General features: G+C 33.1%; 1 long non-coding RNA gene across 1 annotated transcript; it reads left to right on the forward strand.

Annotated features, from left to right (window-relative positions):
• Nucleotides 1-7,570: 7,570 nt before the first annotated feature.
• On the forward strand, nt 7,571-12,222 carry LOC309817816. The gene is made up of 4 exons (XR_014296262.1): nt 7,571-8,087; nt 8,700-8,814; nt 9,371-9,525; nt 11,223-12,222. It is a non-coding gene; the product is annotated as an uncharacterized lncRNA (long non-coding RNA).
• The last annotated feature ends 12,639 nt before the right edge of the window (nt 12,223-24,861 follow it).

Below are 24,861 nucleotides of genomic sequence, written 5' to 3' on the forward strand. Positions count from 1 at the left end.
CACCTTTCCCTGTTTAGTGTAGCTCACTGGAGAATAAATCTTCATGTACAGAAACAAAAGGCATGTCTTTATTTGAATTTATTTCTAGAGCATACCTCTTAGAAATCAAGAGGGCATAGTTGTTGAGGCATATACAACAGAGTTTACTTATTAGTGGCTAACAGGGTACTTGACCACATAAAAGTATGTGAAAATTCATCTGTGATATTATTTAGGTTGGCAAAATATATTGATTATTTATTCTCTTGGTTTTTATAATGCACCTTAAACATTGTACTACAACTCATTGTAAAAGACAAGACTGAATACTTGTTTTTGAAATGACAAACACATGTACAGATAATTCAAAGAAAGTAATGGCAAATAAATGGGAAATATCTCAAATTAATTCATAAATCCTTTTAAAATCATCGTGTAATATATATTTCACTATCAATTTTACAGAGATTTGAAACATGATGTCAACTAGAAGGTGATTGGCTATCATTCATGGACATGAATGGAGCCTAAGAAAGATGGACAAAGGATTTCATCCAGAAACTTAGAATCTTTTTTGCACAATAGATACTCCAATATATATGGCTGTTTTGGAGCTACCTTTCATATTGAAACTTCTAACTGGTCCCCTTACTTCTAGCTTCAGATTCTCTAATTGATCTGTCTGCCATAGCAGTCTTTGGGAAAGATGACGAAACCACATCATGTCCTTCATAAATCTGCAGTTGACATGTTTTAAAAGTGTTAGAAATAAGCAATAATCAGAGAAGAGGACAAAGATTATATAAACTGATAATATTTAGAGCATCTTTTGCCACTGTCAAAACTGGAAATTTTCCAGTTCTAGTGGCTGAACATTTGGATTCATAAAATTCAGACACTCCTTTCCTCTTACCCTTTGGTCCATAAGAATCTCAAGAAATTTGCACAGCAAGATACAATGTGATTGCAACCCAGGATAATTTTAGGGTAGTTTTGCAAACCGTTTTTCTGTTAACATAGATGAACAGATTTTTCTGGAGTATCCTGAGCAATTGTACTTACGGACTGCTACGGAAGTCTACACCTCATACCAATTTAAGGGGTTTTTGGCCAGGGCTCTCCTGTAGAGACATTTTCTAGATCTTTTAATCTGTATTGATTTGCCTGATCCAACAGCATCAGGACAGCATCTCTCATTCCAGGTTTCTCCCCAAGATTCAAGTGTGTGAAAGGTATCTACTGAATTGAAAATTATTTCAGCTGGGTAAAACTTGAAGTATTGGCTAGTCTGTACAAACTCAAGTGAACATGAGCTAACCCTGTAAGAATATGTGGATAGGAAGGGAAGGACAACAGATCTTGAGTTTAGCTGGAAGCTTCACCAGCTCTAAAATTACAGACAAAATAGAAATTTATACTGGCCTGTACTTCATCTTGGCTCTTGTATATTTGCATTTCACTGGCAGTCTTTGGATTGGTGGGGTGGAATATTTTCCTTGCCATGGAATATCAACTTGCCTTCGAAAGTTACCAGTAAAAAGCCCCTATATATGTGGCATTTGTATGCATACGTGATAAACCTTATTTTCCCCCACGGCATTTTAAAACAACTTGAAATCTAATCCCATTAACTAATTAACTGGATATATGTACCTTATGAATTTATTTAAATACTTAGAAAAATTGTGTTTGGGTAATGGTATTGAAATTAAAATACTCAGTGAATGATGAATATGTGTGAACTGTTCATTGAATGTTAGGAGATGAAGAGAATGAAATTCAACATGTAATAGTTTATTGTATTTTATTCTTTCTTTGCTTAATGTTCTGGAATCTAATACTCAAGTACAGAGGCCTACATTTATAAACAAATCTATTATTTTTAGATACTTTTTAAGATGAATGTTGTAATAATACAGCTTGTTTCCTAAGGAAGTTTCTAAAAACATGTTTGGTAAAATTGTCTTCTGGAAAAGACTTAAGAAAGGGATTCTGAGGACATTTTGTAAGCTATACACAATTCTGTATTATTTATGGATGGCAGAAAAGAGAAGGACATGGGAATGTTTAATACATCGATCATAAAAGCAAAAGAAAGCACTAATTACTATTTATATGCATTTTGAGAATACTGTGTATGAAATAACCAAATATAATTGCTTTGTGATATTTCTTAATGTATTGCAAATGCTAACAAAGAGTTTGCTAATATATGTAGAAGAATTATTTTTAATACATGATTATAGAAATAAGGATTGTTAGAATAACTCTGAATGATGTACGTTTGAAATCATTTGATTGGATTATTGTGGTGGGTTTTTTTGGGGAGGGGGATTGTTCTGTATACAGTTGTTACCTAAGAAATTTTATTAAGGGTGCTCTATCTGGTGTAGATGTTATCCTGTAAATGATTTTTATGTTACAATTTGTATGGTATGAGATTGCCTTATCATGATGGAATTTTTGCACAGGAGAAGAGCCTCTATGAACACTTGTATGATTAGGGTTCAGTGGGTGTTTTTTTATTGCTTTGTATATAATAGAAAGACTACTGTGCTGTACCATCCTATCAGGCATAGAGGTGGGTGGCATTTTGGGCACTTCAGTTACTAGAATATAATGTTGGTTACTGAGGAATTTCTAGACCGCTTTGTATTAGGTAAATAAAAGCTGAATTTAGGAGATAGAGAATTAGGGGGTTTTGGAGGGTTGTGTGTTTATATGCATATGCACAGAGACAGTTCTTAAACAGCATCCGGGCTTTACTCCATGCTCAGATATGTTGGGCATCTACATATATTTTATGAATATTCTAATATTAAACACAGGTAGAATTTTTTTCGTTTTGCCAGTGGAATTGCCTATCAGTATTCATTTCTGGTAGAAATTGTTAAACGCTTTGTTATAAACAGTGTTATAATGTTTTCTTGTTTAGCCACTAATTTTCTTTTTCTTTTTTTAACCTCTAATTTTCTACATGTATAAACATCATTGTAAATACATACCAACCTAATAGGATAGAAATATTTTTGTTTGCCAAAAAAAAATGTTCCATTTAGCCTCTCATTGTGTTCATTGGATCACTAGACTCAATTTTTAGGTTGTGAGAAATACATTGTGTAGTATTTAATATAAATATATCATTGTTTTATGACAGGATTCATCATGGTGAAAACATCACTGGACTGCCTTTATTTATAGTTTTCAGATATATTTGTGTACAAATAGAACACAGCTCTTTGTATATCTTAAAGAAAGCTCCACATGTGGTAAAATAGCATAGGTTAAAAATGTTTTCATTTGTGAGTAGAATTTGACTTTTAATGAAAATAGTGAATTGTTGTTTTAAAGTGCTTATTTCTAGTTGTATAGGCAATTTGTAAATTTTTATGGATGATGTTAGTGATGGTATATCACCTGAGTTCATTAAATAGTGGGCTGACCAAAGGAATGTTTTTGTACTATGTGAATATAATAGACACCATTATTGCATGTTTTTAGGCATATGAGCTATAATTTTTGCATATTTTGTAAAATATTAACTATATAGAGTGAAAATTCTCGCTGTCAGCTTATCTTAGTGAATAATTGGGCAGCTAAAGGGGTGTTTTTATAGATGGTTGTTAATAAAATAGTTAGAATGTATAATAGTTTTGCTTTAAACTTTTAGTCCTCGATTTATAGGGATTTCTTAACATATACATATGTATACGTATACACACACATGAATACATGCACGTATGTCTTTTATAAAACTAGTGATATTAAAAGTCATAGAATGGAATTATTTTTTGGCCTAAACAATTACCATTTGGCCTTGAGGGCAGATGATATAGGAAGTTTTAGTTTATAAACTATTTAGTTGCTGGAGGATATTGTGAGGCTGCTAGATATGTGGTAAACAAATGTTGGTTGTTTTTTTTTTAAATAGCATCTGCCTAGGATTTACTGAGTAGGCATATATTTTGTGAGTACCAAACTGATAGACAAAGGTGAAAACACTGTTTTGGTAAATTGAATTGCTAAACCATGTCTATTTGGGATATATTTGGTTGCTCCGGATTGTATTATTACTTTCTTTTCTGTATTGAAGATACGTGTTATTTCATGAAATAATTTTGGATATATAATTTCTGTCAATTTTGGAAATACCTTTTCACTTAAATGTTAAAGTTGTAATCATTGATCATAGATAGAGTGAGCATCTTCATGAATTAGGCTTGACTTTTGAAGGTTGTTTTTATGTTCTTGAGGTTTTGTAATTAGACATTCTTTGTTTAAAGTGTAGAAATCATTGTCATTCATATTTTTAAATACGTAAACTTGTACAGTTTTTCTTATACTCCAATCAAATTTTTGAGTTTTAAATGTTGGGACAGAGCAGGGAAGCATTTGACTGCTGTGTGTTGAACAGACAAGCTCTTCTATAACAACTTCCTAGGTATTTAGAACTCCCTCTCCATACACACACATACACACAATTAATATATTAATGTTGAACTAATGCTGAAAAATATCTATTACCAATAGAAGTGTTACATGACCCCTATGTGTTTATACTTGGTCTGTATGGGAGGGGGGGAATTATTAGGTAATCGTGTGCATGTGATCAGATGTTTGTTTTTTATACCGTATAATTCAATAGATGTGCAGAAATTTCTGTCATAGTTTTGAACATATATTTACCTAAAATTAATAGCACATAAGCTTTTTTATTCTTGTAGAATGAAATGGTATTTAGCTGAGTGACATTTAGACTTCTGTGTATGTAATTACATTACAAACACATGTTCTTTCTAGATATAGACATTTCTGATATACATATAATTTTACCTCTGTGGGACATGTAGGTATAACTTATTTTCCCAGATGTGCTGAGATTCATGATGAAATTCACTTTTCTAAAGAACATTTTATAGAAATGTTTCTGTGTTCATTTGTTACATGGCAGTAACCAAGACAATTTTGTAAATAAGGGACAAGAGAAATAATTTAGTTTTAAACATCTGGTATTTCTAGATGTACTGAGAGTCTCAAAAAGTATAATTTTGTAAAAACTTTCATTGTAAATGTGTTAGTATTGATACTGTTGTCTTTTAAAATCAACATGGCAATGAAGTTGACAAACAGGCTCTTGGAGCTATGCAAAATTTATCATATCAGTTCGGTGGTTAAGAGGAAATGTTGACAAGATTATGCATTTACCCTGTTCTCATATAGAAGAAGAATTTGCCATTGTATCAAGTATGTATATTTAAAACTTATACCATGTAAATTCACTTGATATTTCTGGATGTACCGAGATTCCTGATATAGTTCATTTATATTATTATCTTTTATTAAGACTTTTTATTAAGGGCAGTTTTAAGGTCACAGAAAAATTGAGGGGAAGGCACAAAGATTTCCCATATGTCCCCTGCCCCGACATGTGCATAATCCCTCCCCCATTATCAACCCAGCATGTGTATAATCCACCCCTATTATCACATTCCTCCATCAGAGTGGTACATTTGTTATAATTCATGAGCCCATATTGACACATCATAAGTCACCCAATGTCAGTAGTTTATATTATGGTTAACTCGTGGTGTTGTACATTCTGTGGGTTTAGGCAAGCATATAATGACATGTATTCATTGTCATCATATTTTAATGGCCTAGAAATCCTCTTTGCTCCAACTACTCATCCCTTCCCTTGTATTTCTGTTTTTTACTTTGTTTTCTTTTTTTCCCCCTTAATATTCAAATTAATAAATGACTTGGTCAGATTTTATACTACCTCCTGGAACTATACACAGTTCTGTATGTGTTCCTTTGGTTGCATGACAATATTCAAGACAACTTTGTAAATAGGCAGATACCGGTTTTTAATTTTTATCATCTAGAATTTCTAGATGTATAGAGTCTCACAAAGTATAATTTTGTAAATAATTCACTGTAAAGTTTCATTGTTTTCTTATGTCTCAGCAGTGAAATTGATGGAACTGTGGATTTCTTGAGCTATATACATATTTCGGGATCTGTTGAGTTATGGGAAAGCAAAAGTTAAAAGGGTATTTTTTAACTTTTGCATTCTCATCTAAAAGAAAATTTTACATTTTAATTATTGTTTAGTGCTTGGATTTTTATACATTAAAAAAGCCAAGTCATTATTTGTAGTTGTGTTGCTGATAGAGCATTACATATTTTAATCAGGAGATTTTATTCTCTTTGAATTATACAGTTTTGTGTTTAATTGGACTGCATGACAACATTCAAGACAACCTTGTAAATAACAGTAAATTTATCATTTAAAAATTAGTTTTTCTAGATGCATGGAATTTCACAAAGTACAAATTTGTAAATATCTCATTGTAAAGTATCATGAGGTGGCTTCTATAAATGTTTTAGCAGTGTAATAGGTAACTAGCAATTGGCCTTTTAGGGCTTTGTAACATTTTGGTGTTTATGTAGTGGGTTTTGGGGGATAGGGGTACACAGATTGTCTCCATATCTTCAGATTTTTAGGTTCTCATGTTATAAGAAAAGATTAGATTGTATACTTTTAACAAGCAAAGAAAAATGCCCATGGGATTTATTTTCATCTTTAGGAAGAAAAAGGAAGACATGAGAAGGGAATTGTCGTTTTAAACCGCACGTATATTCATAGTTATATAACATTGCTGAAGTAATGGTTATTTTGCTATGCTATGTAAACCTACTGTTTGCAAATTTATATATGTATATGCATGCATATTATAAATGTATATACATGTAAAATTAGTTTTAGGGGTATAGATATAGTGTTCTTTCTCATTTATTAGATTATTGCTTTACTTTTTTTTAATGGAAATAGTATTTCAATTGTAAGCTTAAACGTGTAGAAGCCCACTTCATGTTATATCTAAATGAATGTTAATTTTTATATAAAATGTTTAAGCATTTTATATAATGCTTAAAAATGTTTAAGCATTTTATATAAAATACTGTGGATATTTTTTTTAATGTTTACATATATACATCTGTATGAGAACAGAATTTCCATGATTATGAATATTTTTCTGAGCTTTTGAAAATTTTCTGGAGAGCAGTTAATTTGTATGTTATAATCAGTAACCAATGTCAAAAGTATTCTCAGTTGCCTATAATGTAAATAATGGAAATTTCTTAGAATCCTATCCATTATTATCAAAGTGTAATCGGTACACCTTTTTGAACAACAGTTTGGCAATGACAATCGAAATTTGAGTGTGTAAAATTGTTGAAATGATATAATCTGTTGACGGAATTTTATATATTCCTACTCAAATCCATAAAGAAGAAAGTATGTTATAGATCAAGTATAACAAATAATTTGAATGTATGAAATACACATCATTAAAATAACGATTTTAATGATAGCTAATTCATATGGATATTATTCAAACACTGTAAAAGTATTCTGATATTGAAGGGTGTTTTAAGTTGATTTTTTAAATTGTCATTTTTGTACAAATATCAACTAAGTGTGTGTTCTGAGGTGTGTCCATATGCCTCCGGTTTTTCTATTTGAAATATTAATGGTTACTGTTCCTTGGGAATGGGATTATTCAGACATGATAATGGAGTTAAGTAATGCTTACTCATTAGTGTTACTACAATAGTGATTATTTTAGCATTCTTTTTGAAATTTTTATACATGTGTAAGTTAAATACTAAAACATTGTTTATATATTTGTGTATTCCTACTTGAAAATCTAAAATGCAAATGTGAATTATTGAATAGAAAATTGTCTGGAAAAACATGGCAAAATTTTAACATTACTGTGTAAAAAGATCAGAAAAGAAGGGACTGCTGCCACTTTCTGCCTTTAAAATTTTAAAGGTATTTCAGAAGCAACATTTAAACAGCAGAGGAAATTTTAAAGATACAACCAATTTGTGCCTGTCTTCATCGTTACCTATTGACATCTCGGGAGTGTTGGGCTGTTGTGTCCAACTTTGTATTCCCAGTGACTGTTATGAATAGTTTTTGAGTGATCGTGAAGACCGTGTGACTTAGATACTTGTGCTAGTGCGGCAAAGAGTTTTACACAGTGAAACAGAGTATTGGACTATCCACGGAAAGAAGGGAGAAGATGGCATTTGAGGTAGGTGCTAAACAATTATATTTGGGGGCTTCCCTGGTGGCGCAGTGGTTGAGAGTCTGCCTGCCGATGCAGGGGACACGGGTTCATGCCCCGGTCCGGGAAGATCCCACATGCCGCGGAGCGGCTAGGCCCGTGAGCCATGGCCGCTGAGCCTGTGCGTCCGGAGCCTGTGCTCCACAACGGGAGAGGCCACAACAGTGAGAGGCCCGCGTACAGCAAAAAACAAAAACAATTATATTTGGGTTGACAAACACAAAGGGTAATTGTATAAGGCAGTGCCATATTTGTGGCATATTGTAAGGGGGAGGAATCTCTTGGGATAAACTCGAATTACTCTTAGTAATGGGCATAATTGGAGAACGGATTGTTTTCTTTTACGGCAGTTGAGTCTCTCAGAAGGATTTCAAATAGGTCTTTATGGCTTTTTAGATTATTCAGAATTGGCATGAAAAATGTTTCAGTAGTCTCAATGTTTGTGCTAAAGGTACTCTGAAAAGGTGAAAAAGTAAAAACAAAAAAAGTCTCTTTGGGCAGTCATATTTGCTAGTTTAATTATTTCCATTCACTATTCCTGTCAGTTCTAAAGTCAAATATTGTATACTTGCTTCTCAGGTGAACATGATGAAAGAAAGACATAACATGCAGATAACCTGAGGATGTCTGACATCATCAGGAACATTATTCCTGTGAAGTTCCTTAATTTATAAATCTGAACTGTAAACCACAGGTAAGAAGGTTCTGGATCAAGAAATGCTGTATTAGGATGAGATTTTGGCTAGGTTCAAGAAAATAACACTGGGGGCAGACTTTGTTCTTGAGTACCTTTGAGTTACAAACATTCCTGAGAATAAATAAACCAGTTATTTTAAAATACAGTTTTATAAAGATGGAATCCATGAATAATGTAGGTACTTATGCCTTCCTTCAATTAATTTACTTATAACGAAAGATGGCAACTAATATTATAAAGGAAATGATCAATATTTTAATAATTATAAATTAGAGAATAGACCAACTATTTTTGCATGTGTAGTTTTGTGGTATGAAAAAGAGAAGTTCATGGCAACCTAAAAAAGATACTAATATAGAAGAGTAGTAGTAATAAAGTCATGTTGAAGTTGGAGAGTTGAATCAGCTATAGGATTGATTAATGAGGAACTGTTACTGAGCCTTAACTGAAATTGTAACAAAGTTCAACATGAGCCTCCATTTACCTGCTACTTCAGTGTTTGGTCAGAATGCTATGTATTTTACCTTATAATGTTTCTTGTTTTTCCCTATAGGGAGATGATAGTTCCAAGAAAAGACACTTTTGCCATCTTTGTTTTTAATCTCAATAATTGGTACCATGAGACCTGTTGCAGTATTCCTCTTTTCAAGTGTTCATCACTCCCATCCATCCCTGGGCCTAGGAGAACCCCTTGGCGATAATGATTGTGTAAGGACACTTTGAGTGCTCATTTGATTCAGGGAGGGGCACTTTGGTTAGACAGGAATTGATTATTCTGCTTTTCTTAAGCTTGATGGGATTTTTGGTGACAGCTAGTGGATATTGTTCAGGGTAACGTATGAGTAACAAATTATCCTAAAACTTAGTTATGGATAATACATTATTGTGTTATTTCCATGGATACTGTGAGTGAAAATTTCTGACAGTGCTAGAATGTCTGTGGGATCAATTGGGAAGGCCCAATCGAATAATTGAGAGTGATTCAGACCACTGGAGTCTTTGAATACTTCTTCACTCACGTCTGGCACTGGTTTTAGATGACTTGGAAGGTTGGGCTTAGCTGAGGCTTTAAACTAGAGTACCTTCGCACAGCCAGGTTCCCATATGAATCATAAAAATAAATGTAAGAAGAGAGCCTTGTGAAAGTGGCGTGGCCTTTCTGAACTAGTTTCAGAAGTCATGTAGCATCTTTTATGCCATATTCTGTTGGCTAATGGTGCCATATGGCCAACCAAAGTTCCATAGCATGGTGGGATAGTGCCAAGGTGACTGCAGACCAAGACAGCTTGTAAAACCAGATGAAAGAAGGCACAGTAGGTAAGAGCTACAAATGTGGTGCTTCAGTAGTTTTTGTTTTCTTTTTGGGGGGTGGTCCTTGATTTTCAGAATTTCACTTCTCTCACTCAGAATCCCTTGCAGATAATTTGCAACAAACGTCTTATTCATTGCCTGACATAAAATAAAGTCTTACTGAATTGTTTTGTGATTTGGGGAGTAAATTAGGCAAAAGATAAGAAGTTAAAAGTGCATGGTTTTTGGATTAAGTCAGTTTGGGGAATGCAAAAGGGAAAAGGCCCAGGTGCAATATGTTGATACCGAAAGGTACAATCTTAGAACTACAAAAGCTATGGAACTGTTAAAAAAGAATGAGTGGGGACAATTGTTGATGAAATCAATAACGTTATAACACATACTGAATCTGTGCTCTTAACACACCAGGAGTTTTTCCCTTCATTTTTTACTATACCCCACAGGAAGGTTAATAATTCATGGGATGTGCTGTGAAGAGTGAATGCTGACAAATTCCTTAGACATTCTTTCTCAGAGACCCTCATTGCCTACCTCTTGTCCATGGGATAACCTTGAAAGTGGAAGTTTTAATCAGAAAATGTTTATTTTTTTCTCAGGATAAATCATAGCTAAATAGAAGATTAATGGTTTTTTGGGAGGTACCTACTCAGGAATTTTGATGGACCCTGGAATAATGAATGGGTCAGGAGCCAAATCTTTTCCTAAGTTCCGTTTTAGTCTCTATATCTTTAATATAGTTACTGTTTTTCTTGTCAAATGGACTAAGCTCCTTGGTTATTTTCATTGCAGTATTTAAGCATTGTTATATTTCTTGTACAGAAATGTATGTAGATTGCATGATATCATGAATGAGTGATCTGGAGATAGAAGAAACCATACATAGTAAAAAAGAAATACAGACAACATGAAGAGAAAGTTTGAAGGATCAGTCCATTTAGCAAGATGTAAGAAGAACTCCCAATATCCGGCTTTCTCATTGTTAGAAAATTCCAAAATGAATTTTGATCCACCTGTTATTCATAATAGAATAGCTGTTGCATCATGAAGTATGCTACTAAACTGTTCCCATTTTTTTCCCCAATGTGTCCTCTCAGGTGATGACTGAATAGGAAAAACTGATGCCATTGCTTCTGCCACCATCTTCAGTAAAACCAAAGACAGTCTTCATAATGTATAGAGATTCCTCATTGATGCGTTGCAATGGACACTCCCTGTAGATCACAAAAACAGGCTGAGAAGGCTGAAGTTTCAAAGTGACCTAAAGGGTGATATTGGAGAGAACTGTAACCAGGCATGTTGACTGTTTTCATTGTTGCCATTGGACTAAATCTCAGGAGCTTGAATGATGGAGGCATTATTTATTACACAAAGAAGCTCAGGATGGTATAATTTCAAGGCTTCATTACAGTGCTCCCATAAGTATTAGGTGCACATTTTTAAAATTTTCATTTATCACAGGGAAATTGAAAATTGACTCATAAAAAGTCATCTTTTTCAAGATTTCAAAGGACATGGAAATTTGTGAAGTATAATATTTTACTTCTTAAATGCCTTTTTTCCTCTTCTAATTCTGCCACCTCTGTCTGTGTTATCTACTATTAATGAAATTTTGTGCACATCCTTTTGGGTGTATTGATAAATTAATATGCAAGTTATTTTTTGGGTGGTCTGTATACTAGCTACAGATTTTCTACACAGTAAACATGATTTCTATATAATTGTAAATTTATCCAACTAATTTGTTGAAATAATTCCAGTGAATTGGAACTGCTAGGACTAAGGGTATCCAAAATTTATAGTTTTGAGTTCAAACTAGTTTTCCCTACTATACAGACAGGACCTCATCAATCTTGTTCCCCAGTGTTTATGTGGGTATATTTCCTAAAACTGTACAAATGTTACATTTTTAATCTTTGGTAATATGGTATTACAAAGAAATTGCTTTTCTTCTGTTACTGTTCAGCTCTGTCATCTTCATATATGCTTAATCCTTACTAGTCATTTGTGTTATTTCATTTTCTTCTGTTTTTTTTTTTCCATTCCATTGATATATCAATGTCTTTGTTACTGGTTTCTAAGAACTCATTTTTTATTAAGGATGTTAACCATTTGTCATGCAGTGCAAATGAAGTACCATATTTTATTGCTATCAATTTACTATGGTGTTTTGTATTTTGGTTGTGTATTAAAATATAATCATGTACTTTATGCCTTTTGAGTTTTGTGTTTTTCTTAAAAAAACACGTTTGTATTAGTATCATTTCTTGGTCTGTATTTTCTTTTTTGCATCAAATATTTTGTCATGTTATTTCTCTTTCCATTAATCATTACTGTAGTTTTAAAGCATTACATATTCAAATTACTCACCTTAACCTAAGTAGTTACCACTTATTTTTAATTCTACCATAATCATATAGAAATTCCGACATGTAATTGACTGCATTTCTATTTATTGGTTTGCCTTACCTTCTATTGATACTTTAAAATTACTGTTGAGTCTTATCTATTCCATTGAGTTCTATCTCATTTCTCTTCTCTTTCAGAATATTCCCTGTCTGTACTTGCATTTTTTTCTCTCAATTGACGCTTAAAATTACTTTGCAAGTTGGAAAAAATAATGCAGTTTTTATTTCATTTGCAACAAATTTAATAGATTAATTAGGAGAGAATAGATCTCTTTAAAATTGAGTCTTCCTATCAAACAGCAAGGTATGTCTTTCTATTTTTTTATCAAATTGTTATGTTGGGATACTGCTAGTTTAGTTTTTTTAAGTTCATTCCCAAACATTTCATAGTTTTCTTAATGTAATGATGGGGGTTGTACACCTAGCTTATTTTCATATTGATATAGGAAAGCCATTTGTATACTTTTTAAATGCAGTTTCATCGAAATTCCAAAATTATGTTCTTTTTTCACAATTTGTAAGGACTTATGGGTCATTTCAGGAATTTTCCTCTCTTTAATTAAGGATTTTTCACCAGATTTGGTAACAGGTTTAATAAAATGTCTCGTGTTTTACAGTTGATATATTTGCCATTATAATTATTGATTAGGCTAAAAATTGAATTTTTCTAAAAATGAACATTTTTCATCAAGTGAATATGTGAACTAAATTTTGTTTTTCTGTTACATTCTCCCCTGTTATAGTCATTATAATTTTAATTGCACTTTCTGAAAAGATAATCCTAAAAAAAGAGCTTTATTTTGTTCTGTTTTTGTTGGAATTTTATATTTGGTTTATTGGCTATATCAAAACTGTTTTGACTATTTTTTTCATGAAGTAGACTGAAAACAATTAAATACTAGTAGTATTTCATTTTTAATTCTATTTTGATATAATCTTATACCTACAAAAATGTAGCAAAAGTAGTACATAGGTTTCTTTTGTTGTTGTTCATTTGGGTTTTTAATATTTCCCAGCTTCTTATATTAACATTACCTGTGCAGGATACAATTATCTAAAACAGGAGACTTCTATTGATGTACTACTATTAACTGATTGTTTTATACATCCAAAGTGAGATCCAACATTACATATAGTTGTCAAAGTCTCCTTTTCATGATTTTGACACTTGAAGAATCTACAAATATTTTAACCATGAATGTCTCTCAGTATAGGTTTGTTTGATTTTTTTCTTTGAGTTTGAGGTTATATACTTTTGGCAAGAACACTACAGAAATGTTGTAGTTCTCAGTTCATCACTAGGGATCACATAATGTTGATAGTGCCTTATGACTAGCAATGTTACTTTGCTTACTTAGTGTTGTAATTAATAAGTATCTTTTGGGAAAGATACCGCAAGTACTGTTTCTTATCATACTTGCATATGCTAAATTTTAGCATTTATTGAGGTTTCCTGTCAAATCATGATTTTAAAAAAATTCTGTCAATCCTACATTTTATTAATTGGAGTGGTCCAATTATTTGGAACTGTCCATTCTTCTTCATTCAGTTTTTCAGTTATTCATTTCAATGTAGACTCATGGATATTTTCTTTATCCTATGGATAAAGATGGATATCCACTACATTACTCAGTTTTTTAAAAAAAATTTTAAGTTATACCACATTTGGCCTCTGTGTCTTTTTAACATGTCCCTATCCTTTCTCGAGCACTTACTTTCTGGCCATGTAACAGTGTCCAGGTTCATTTTGTTCTTATCTTGTTCTAGCCATTTCTCCTAGGATCCCTGGTTCCTTATGGGAAATAGTATTTGGGAAGCAAGATATGTATCAAAAGTTCAGTTTTATGGCTGAATAATATTCTATTCTATGTATATACCACATTTTATATGTTGATGAACACTTGGGTGTTTCCAGTTTTTGACTTTGAATAATATGGCTAGTGGCTATCCACATTGAAGAGGGACACTATGAACATTGGTGTACAAATGTCTGAGTCTCTATTTTCATATCCTTTGGGTATATACTTAGGAGTAAAATTGCTAGGAGTGATGGTAATTCCATGTTTAGCGTTTTGAGGAACTATCTTAGTTTTTGTTATGAAAAGTTTCAAAGACAAATGAGAGCATAGTAAACTTTCATGTATGTAGGAACTAGATATTTTGCCATATTTTGAAAATTAAGAAATACAGTAATATTTCAGTCCTGAATTTGTATATGTACAGGTCACATTTTTAAATAACTACAATGTTATATCCCTAGTTTTATTAACTAGAACCCCTTAATATATTTTAAAATAAATCCTTATGTAAATTTGTTAGTTGTTCCAAAGATATCCATGATAGTTGAAAGAAATCTGAATCCAAGCTGGGACCATACATTTTTATCTAGGCCATTTTTATCTTAGTTTTGTCAAATTTATTAATTATCAATATTCAACCTCGTTATTTTGATATGACATTTCCCTTGCTTTTTTATGTGTGTGTTAAAAACATTTAAGATTTGGTCTTTTGTAATTTATTTCATTTGGGAGGAATTTAATATTCATGTTTGTTATATTCTTATATACACTATATTTTAGTGTATTGAATGCATTTTGGTGAGCTAATTGGTTTAGGTTATTTCTACCTTGAGATTTTCTCTGTCTCTATCTCATATATTCTCTTTCCCACATACATATACTTGTATATATTTATAGACTATGTAAATACCTTTATAAATTATATATATACACACATATAGATCATAACAGAAGTACAGCCCATATTTGTAGCTGTGTTAGGGGTGCTAGGAAAGATGCATATTCTCCAGTGTAGAGTTCTATAAGTGATTGTTACCATGGTTAACTGTAAACTTGATAGAGATCTGTGTCTCTATCATTCTATTCTATATCTCTATCATTCTATTAGAGATCATTTTAGTCTTACTAAATTGACTTGCTATTGATTTCCTGACCTTAATTTTCTTTTTGTTTCATTTCATGTAGAATATTTGATCATGCTTTCAATCTTCCATGAGCTCTTAGCTCATGGAATGTCTTAAAATATGTCCCAAATAGAATCTGATAATGCATCTTCCATTTTCCCATCTTCTCATTCAAGAAATAACAACTGAGATCTAGTTTTCTTTTATTTCTTCTGAATGTATTTTGTTACCTCAAGATTTGGGGACACCAGTCCTTTTAAGACATACCATCATGCTGCCTCTTGAAAAATATAAAATGTAATCATTCCATATAGTATATCACAGCAGGATACCTAGTCCCACCTATGAAATATTTCTTGATAAAAATTCTCATTTAAACTTCTGTATGTGTTTTTAAAATAGTTGTAGTGTTCAACTCAGCAGTTGAAGAATTACACATTCCGTCTCCTTTGCTGTGTTAATCTATGGTTCTGCAGCATCCCTTGGTTTTTAATTTTTTTCATGTCATTTTCCTTTGGAGGAAATCAGGCTATTTTCCTTTTAAAACTTGCATTTCTATATTCTGGACATGGTAGATGGCATGCTACCTATGATGGTATTTGATATTTTCCTCAATTTTATATGGTATTTAGATTTTAAATGCCTTATCAGACTGGTTTTATTCATTCTTTAATCATTTATTTTAGGACTGTTTCCAAATGCATCACATCATAATTCATTATAAGGACATTATCACATCATAATGTTTGTATATCTTTCTACGATGTCAAGAATCACTCAGTATTTAATTTTGGCATCAGCTTTTCACTTAAAAAATCATGGCCTTTATTCATTATTTCATTAATAGTTACACATTTGCTCTAAATAAGTGATAAGAAATTTCTTAATTTAAATAGGAACTTTCTACAACTGTTAAAATTCTTAATTCAAATGGAAACACAGGATGAATCCTTGATTCTTTCCATTTAATTATCAGTTATAGGATAATGAATTTGATGTCCTGTCAGTCTCCAAAGATGATTAATATAAATTCATGTACTATAGTCTAAAGACAGAACTGCATAAACTTGAGTATTTAACAGTTGTATTGCTAATATAATAATATTAGTATGGCAGTTAGGAAACCCATGTGTACATATAGACAAAGGATAATTCTAACTATTCAAATTCGTATTCAATTTATGGAATTCACTTGTACAGCTTGTAGTTAGGATATTTTTTCTCAGCCTTTATAAAACTTATTTTTATTCTATTCATATATGTATAGCAAATAATGCTTGGTTTTTATTTACCTTTTAAATGCTTTTTATTTACCTTTTTGTGTTCCTTTCTCTACAAAATGTTTTGTTATGTTTCCATTTGGTTACCTTTACTTACTTTCACTATCTCATTTTGGAAAGATGCACAATGTTTTTTCTTCATTTAGCTCATGTACTTTAAAATAGTCTTAAATATATATTTAACTTTCAAAGAATTTGTGAATGTGTTATTTTTGACATTTTTTCGCTTGAAGGTTGAAGACAGTAACATGTTCTGTCTTACTGTTCATGGGAATAAGGAGATGATTTGCACTGATCCTGTATATAGACAGATATGTGAGGTCTCCATGTGTGCCAGAGATACATGAACTTAAAAAAGTTATCAGTAACTCACTTCCAAGTGTATAGTTACAGAGCAAGGACAATGCAACTGCAATAAAAACTGCGTAATGTAAGGTGTTGAATGTAAGACATAGTAATCACTGTTCCTTAGAAATTTAAAAATTGCACTTGGAAGATACTGTGAGCACCCTTGGTCTTGGGGTTGGAGAATATTTAAGTAAGTCTTGAGAGATACTCACTTGTCCTTTGTTCTTCCTGGCCCTATCTAGGCCTCTGACACATTGTTCCACTCCTGTTATCCTGCTTAATTATTTCTAAGATCGGCAATGTGAGAAGTACCCTCCAGGGTTGCTGCACAGCTTTCTCTACTCCGAGAGAGAAAGTATAACTCACTCTAAAATGTAGCATAAAAAAATAAATAAAATGTAACATGCCAGTGTTGTTTATTTTGCAAGTGTTTAGATACTTTCCTTGTGTCTTCCTTGATTTCTCATTTGAATCCATTGTCAGAGAACACACTCTGATTTCAATTACTTTAAATTTGGTTAGATTTGCTTGTTTTGTGGCTTGAACTGTGGTCTGTCTTGGTAGATGTTCCTTGGGAACATCTGCCACGGTTTCATGGAGCACACTATGGATGTCTGCTAGATCTTGTTGGTTGATTATGTTGTTCAGCTTTGTATATCCTTGCTGATTTTCAGGATAGTAGCCTATCAATTGCTCAGAGTGGGCTGTGGAAGTCTCCAACTATAATTGTGGATATGTACTAGCATTTCTATACTTGTTTGTTACAAGAATCAGTTCATATTGCACACATGCTACATCATGCTCTTCTCACCCAACAATGCCTTGTGAATCTCTTCCAGTCAACCATAATAAAACTAATTCACTGTTTAAAGAAATGTAGCATGCCTGAAATGTGTCATGGGCAGAAGACTTTAATAGGTTTATATGATTCTGCTTCATCTCTTAACCTGTGTTGATCATAGAATCAAGTGTTGAAGCAGAGGAGAATATGCCACAAAAGGAGAATATCCTGGAACAATAAGCAGTAACATGGAGTAGAGGTCTTTTCATGCATGAAAAGTAATTGTTTTGTTAATCCAGTGAGACTTTGAAGTTGCTTTGACTTTGACTAATATAGATGGATAAAATGCAGACAAGAATTCAAGGATTGATGGATGAATGCATAGAATGGAGAGTTGGATTGATGGTTTAAAACTTGGTTGTAGGAGTGGATAGATTGAAGGAAGGATGTAAATAAGATTTTCTACATAATCAAGCTTATGTGGATTTAAGTATTAGTGGGTGAAATAATGCAAGGTTGGATATTTGGAAAGAAAGAAGGCTGGGAGAGATGGATGCTTTACGGAATTTAGGGTACAGTAATGCATGAATGAATGCAAAATTGCCTGAATGTAAGACCAAATGGAAACTAGAATATATATGAGTGGATGGCTGGATGCAAGAATCAGTTAATATTTTGGAAACAAACAGTTGTGTATATGGATTGACGGACTCAATATTCAGTGAAGCTGTAGATAGATACCTAGACATCAGAATTTGAGTGGATTCCAGAATGGAATGTTAGATGCATGGATCATATGCGTGTTTAGATTGTCAGATGCAAGAATGTCTGGCTAGAATAATGGATGAATGTAGGGATCAATGCATATAGATAGATTGATTGCATGAGTGGATAGAGGTATCATTGATGGTTTCAGGGTGGCCTGCTAAGTGGATTGATGCATGGATGGATTGATTCAAGTAGGGATGGTACAATAATTTCATCATTGGGAAAACAGACATACAATAATAAAATCACATATTTAACGTTGAATGAATTGATGGAGGTACTGTTGAGGAATATAGGCTAATTTATTGTTATTTTTAATTTAATTTAATATATTTTTGGCTGCGTTGGGTCTTTGTTGCTGCACGCAGGCTTTTCTTTGGTTGCAGTGAGGCAGTGAGTGGGGGCTACTTTTCGTTGTGGTGCACGGGCTTCTCATTGTGGTGGCTTCTCTTGTTGCGGAGCATGGGCTCTAGGCACAGGCTTCATTAGTTGTGGCACACAGGCTTAGCTCCATGGCATGTGGGATCTTCCTGGACCAGGGCTCGAACCCGTGTCCCCTGCTTAACCACTGCGCTACCAGGGAAGCCCTGTTATTTTTAGAATTAGAGAAGTTTAGTGATTGTATTCAAACAGTTGTGATAGTAAATAAGAAAAAAAAAAGAAACCAAAATCCAACTGTAGTGAGTTCACAAGAGTATTTTATCTAATGATGATTTTTTATATTTTAGTAAGTTGGATACTTTTAGGTAATTGATCAAAGAGCCAACTTTACCTTCTGTATATTATGTTGGTCATGATATGTGTCACAATTTTCCCATATTTCCCACCGTTTTAACTGAGGTGTTATCAACTTAAGAAGTGAGACCTTTTCATGGGTCACTGCCTGACATTTCTGTAATTGATCCAAATATTTGTACTTGTTTATCATTTCTATGGATTTTATTCTTCAAAAGTGCTGGTAAGGATTGGTAATGCCAGTGTATTCTTTGTTCCTTTTTTGATCAGTTTAACGTGAAATCCAATTTATAGTATTTTAAACTCTAAAAACATGAATTCCATAAAACATAAGATTGTCAAATTGTGATGTGATTGCCAATTGGATGCTATAGAAGAGATAAAAAGGCTCTTACATTTTGATGTAGTATTGGTACATAGATCATATAGATTTTGATTTACTACTCTTATCTCCTCTCACCAGAGAATTTGATATTATCTAGACAGAGGCTATAATCTCTGTCTGTACATTCAGTAAGTTTTACTTTTATTTAAGTATTAAATGTTTTGGAATAAATGCATTAATGGTAGCTGGATAGAGGGAGACAAGGAAGGACATCAGGCAGGTAGGAAAATGTGAAAGGGGTATAAAAAGACATCAGAAAGCAAAACAATTAGAAAGTAGAATTTGCTGCAGATAATGTGGGTCTTAATGATAGAGGTTGAGTTTTATTCCCAGATGTATGAATTGTGGTATTACTAACATTGTCAATGGGTAGGTAAGGTGGGTGGACAGGAGGAGTTAAGGAATATTCCAATATTAGTGTGATGGAAGGAGGTTCTTAACACCCTTTCACTTGATGAGTGAATGAAGATTCTTCAAATATTTTTAAGCTTTTCTTTTTCCTCTCCCTCCTTTTCTCCCTCCTTCCCTTCCATCCTTCTTTTCTTTCTTTCTTCCTTCCCTTTTTTTCTTTCTTTCATAAGCATCTTTCATACGCAAGGGACCAAAGAGATTTGGGCTGTAGGTAAGAGCATTAAGGCCTATATTCTTATTTTTAAGATAGCCTTTTAGTTATATTGATGATGAATTGATTCTTGTTTGAGTTACTTGACACTATATTTCTTTTTCATCAAACCTGTTATGTGGCCTATGTGATCCTTTGAGTTTAACCCCAGATTTTTGAGTGGTCTCTTGTTAGTGAAAGACACTCAAGTCACAAGTTGAAATACAAAGAGTTTTCATCCAGTTATGACCATCAGAAGTTGCACTAGCACGAAGAATGCGGATATTGTGATAATGGGTTTTGATATTGGAAAGATTTCTATGAAATACTATGGAATTTACAGACCACGTTATTACCTTCTGCTTGTGCCATTGTCTTTTTATTTTATTTTTAACCCTGAACTGGTCTATAAATTAGCACTAAGAAGTTACTTAGGAAATGGTGTTTCAAAGAATGTATGTGTGATTGAATGGCATGGAAATAATTTTGAATAGAAGATGGATACTGAGATCACAGTAAATGGGCTGAGGAAGGAAAATTATGGTTTCATCATTTTTGTACATAAACCTGGTTTTTGTAGCCTGGAGATATTTAGCGTCAGGGTCATGGGAGTTGTTTTCTATCGAGTACCAGTAAAATCTTGACTCAAAGGTGATATCCACCTGTCACGAGGCATAGCTATGTGATAACCTGTTGTTTATTTTCATTTGCAGTCTCTCCCTCTGTACTCTTCCAGGTGGTGAACATGTGGACAAGAGGATCATAGATATCTTCTGCAGTGGTTCCATCCACAGCATCACCCAAATGCTGTCATTATTTCCCCCTTTCGGAAGCTTATTGCATCTTTGTATCCCAAAGGGCACAACTTTCATATGTGTCCTCAGGAATAGAAGTGACATGCTTTTGAAAAGTAATTGCCTGGAATGTTGTTAGTATTTCTCTGTGCTCTGAGTATATCTTGTGTTTTTCTTTATTGTTGTATTTACCTCATTACATTTTTTTATCCATGTTTTACTTTACAAATGTGAGATTTGTGTCTGATAAATGTAATTAATGCAACTCCATGGACACCTTGGTCGTGCCCCAGATAATAATCAGGCTTTCTCACGAGCCCAGTGCCTCCCATGTGCCAGTTCTTGTATCATTTGTAAGATACTTTGTTCCTCATTTGAATCATGAGCCCACAGTTTTTAGAGTGGTTCCAAACAAGAACCTCTTAAAACATTTGCAATACCTGCAACAGGTCATCTTCAGTTTTCCTTTTTATTGAACCTACTAGTTCTCATTCTAGAACAGGATCTGCGTCTGACTGTAGTTGTCATCTTCCCCATACACGAATGTAAGATCTGGATGCCATCAGAACTCTGTTTGTGTAAAGGAGAGCCAGACCCTTGCCTTGACATTTTGAGTCATGATGATACAATCTTGTAGAAAAATATTGCCATAATTTTCTTGGCTACACTGGCATTTTCTTCTTTGGGATTAGAGTAAAAAACTCATGAGGTTTTCCTTTAATCCACATTACTCTTGATTTTCACTTGTTTTCTGTTTAACCTAAGTGGGCTTAATATAGATGGCTGTGTTTACTGGAAGTTTTGTCTACTTCTGGAATGTCAGATGCACTGTCATCAGGGAACTACTAACTGCATTGCCTAACCTGTCTCACTAGACAAGCCTGATACCTAGTGCATTGAAATGGGGCCACCAAGAATGAAGGGTTATTAAACAACCTAAAGCAAATTGTAGTCATTCCATCCTTCATCTTCCATTCCTACTTTCCAGGGGTGAGAAGAGTTAACTATTTGTGATATAGTGGTCAATAATTTGTCTAAGCTTATATAAGTTGAATTTATTTTATAAATATGCCATCATTATGGTATTTGTTGTTTAGCAACTTTATTTTTTTCTTTAATATTTTGCAGACATTTTCCAAACCAATAAATATAGCTTATCTGCAGACTTTCCATTGGCTGGTTTATCGATTTCTCTGTTTGGAAATGCAGGTTAACTATTTGTTTATGTTGCTGCATATAATACTATAATGTATGTAATTTTATGTATATAAAATTGGTCTCCTAATTCTATGATAGATTTTTAGATGTGACATTGTTGGATCATCAATTCTGCATACTTTAATTTTAGTAGATATTGTGAAATTGCTCCTGAAATGTTTTCTAGGCCAGCACACTTATATGGAGTAATGGCAGTGCTAATTTTCATAAAAACTTGTACATGATGGATGTTATCAGTCCTTTAAGATTTTAGCCAATCTAATAGGTGAAAATAGTAATGGCATATATATGGAGTAATGGCAGTGCTAATTTTCATAAAAACTTGTACATGATGGATGTTATCAATCCTTTAAGATTTTAGCCAATCTAATAGGTGAAAATGGTATTTTTAACTTAAGTATAAACAGTCAGTGGCCATGGATAAAAAGGCCAAATAGTGATGGATTATTTATTTTTTAAAAAAGCAGTAGTCCGCGTTTCCTATAATCACAAGAATTGTCAGAGGTAGAAACCATAGACCTCTTCTAAATGCAGTGCTTCTTGGGGGTTCACAAACTTCCTCAGCATATCTTATACCAGTGTTTATTATTTTTGACTGTTTATTTTTGAAATTATTTTAGATTTAGAGTTGCAAGGATTATATAGAGAACCCCCGTATACTCGTCACCCAGATTTTTCTGCATTCCTGTGTTCTTTCTCTTTTCCTCCCTTCCTCCCTCGTCTCTCCCTCCCTCTTTCTTTCATTCTCTCCCTGCCCAATTATTGTTCTTATTTTAAGAATTAATTGTAACTTCCAGATATGTGTCTAAACCAAAATACTTCAGCATTCACTTTCTAAGAGCCTGAGCATCCTTTTAAATTAACTTGTTACAGTTTTCAAAACTATGAAATTTATCAATAGTACAAATATATTACACTGATATATAGTACATAGATGTCACCAGTTCTAGTAATGTTCTTTCTGTAATTTTTCCCCCTTTCGGACCCAGAAGAGGATCCTGTTTTGCATTCAAGTGTTACAATTCTTTAGTCCCATTTAATGTGGAACAGTTTCTCATTCATCCTTTGTCTTTGATGATGTTGGTATTCTTGAAAAATAATAGCTCATAGTTTAAAAGATTCCTCAAATTATTAATTTTCTCATATTTCCTCATGAATAGGTTTAAGTTAATGTATTGGCAAGAATACTTCAAATTGATATGTCTCTACCTCAGTGATTCACATCATATGGCAAGTGATATCACTTTGTCCTATTATTGGTGACATAACTGTGATTGTTTGGTTCAATTGGTATAAAGTTAACATTCCTTTGTAATTAATAAATATTCTGTAGGGAAATCATTTGAAAGTATGTAAATACCCTATTTGTCAACAGACTTTTACACCATAGTTTTAGCAGTCACAGGTGATTTTTAGCAGAATCAGTGGTGATTTTTCAAACTCTCTGTTACTGGTTTATGTAATGTATATTAGCTGCTGTTCTGCTTTAAGGAGAAGTTTGTATATCATGGCTTGTGAGAAATGGTCAACAAAATATTTTCTAACTGAAAATACTGTGTGAAAGAATGAGATGGTGACCCACAGTACAAAAAAGGGAAAGGGTTATCTAAAAGGTTTAATGAAGTTTATGCCTAAACTAGGGAGTGGAATGTGAGGGGCACGTAGAACTCTTTAAGAGGTAGTTGGTAGAGGGAGAAGGGTGTGTTTTTAGTAGTAAGTCCCAACTAGGGAATGCAACAATACCATCATTATTGGCAAGATGTTCAACAGTTTTCTTGGACGGTTATTATTTTGTTATTGCTTTATTAGGTTTTCATAATCCTTTATAGTGTCTGAGATTGATGGTGAATGAACTCCAGCCCTCTGTGGTGCTGCGTATAGATGATACAGACTGATACAGTGGTTATGTTGCCTAAAATCTGTATGTCCCTAAATTTTGTTCTATGTTCTCTGTAACCAGGGAAACTTAAGCAATCTATAATCATAATCCCAAATTTTATTCTAGTTAAATAAGATTTCCAGAATAAAGATATGCTGAGTTTTGAAAAAGTGACCTCGTTGAATTGATGAAATGTTCTTAATCATCCTGAATATGATGAGTTTCAAAATCTGGCTCATTGTTGCTGAGGTGCAGTCCAGGAATGGAAATGTCATATGAGAGTATAAATTATAAACCAATGCAGTATATTTACAGAGGCATGAGGATGACCTCAGGCTTTGGGTCAAAACAGTGCTCCCTGTTTCTAACTTTGTACTTAGTCTCTGATGACAGGCTTGTAGTAGAGGCTCAGTAAATATTGACCTTACGTGCTTGAAGAGGAAAATGGAAGTGAAGCCAGAATTACTGATTATAAACAAATGAAGTATGAACTAAATGAACGTGCAAATAAACAGGCAAACGAATTTCCATTAAAGAAACTTGTCATCTAAAGAAGGTGAAACAATTGAAGACAGGGACAAAAGGAAGTTTTTAATCATTTTAATATAAATATGGT

Source organism: Grampus griseus, assembly GCF_964374135.1.
Source record: "Grampus griseus genome assembly, contig: HAP1_SCAFFOLD_421, whole genome shotgun sequence".
Lineage (NCBI taxonomy): Eukaryota > Metazoa > Chordata > Mammalia > Artiodactyla > Delphinidae > Grampus > Grampus griseus.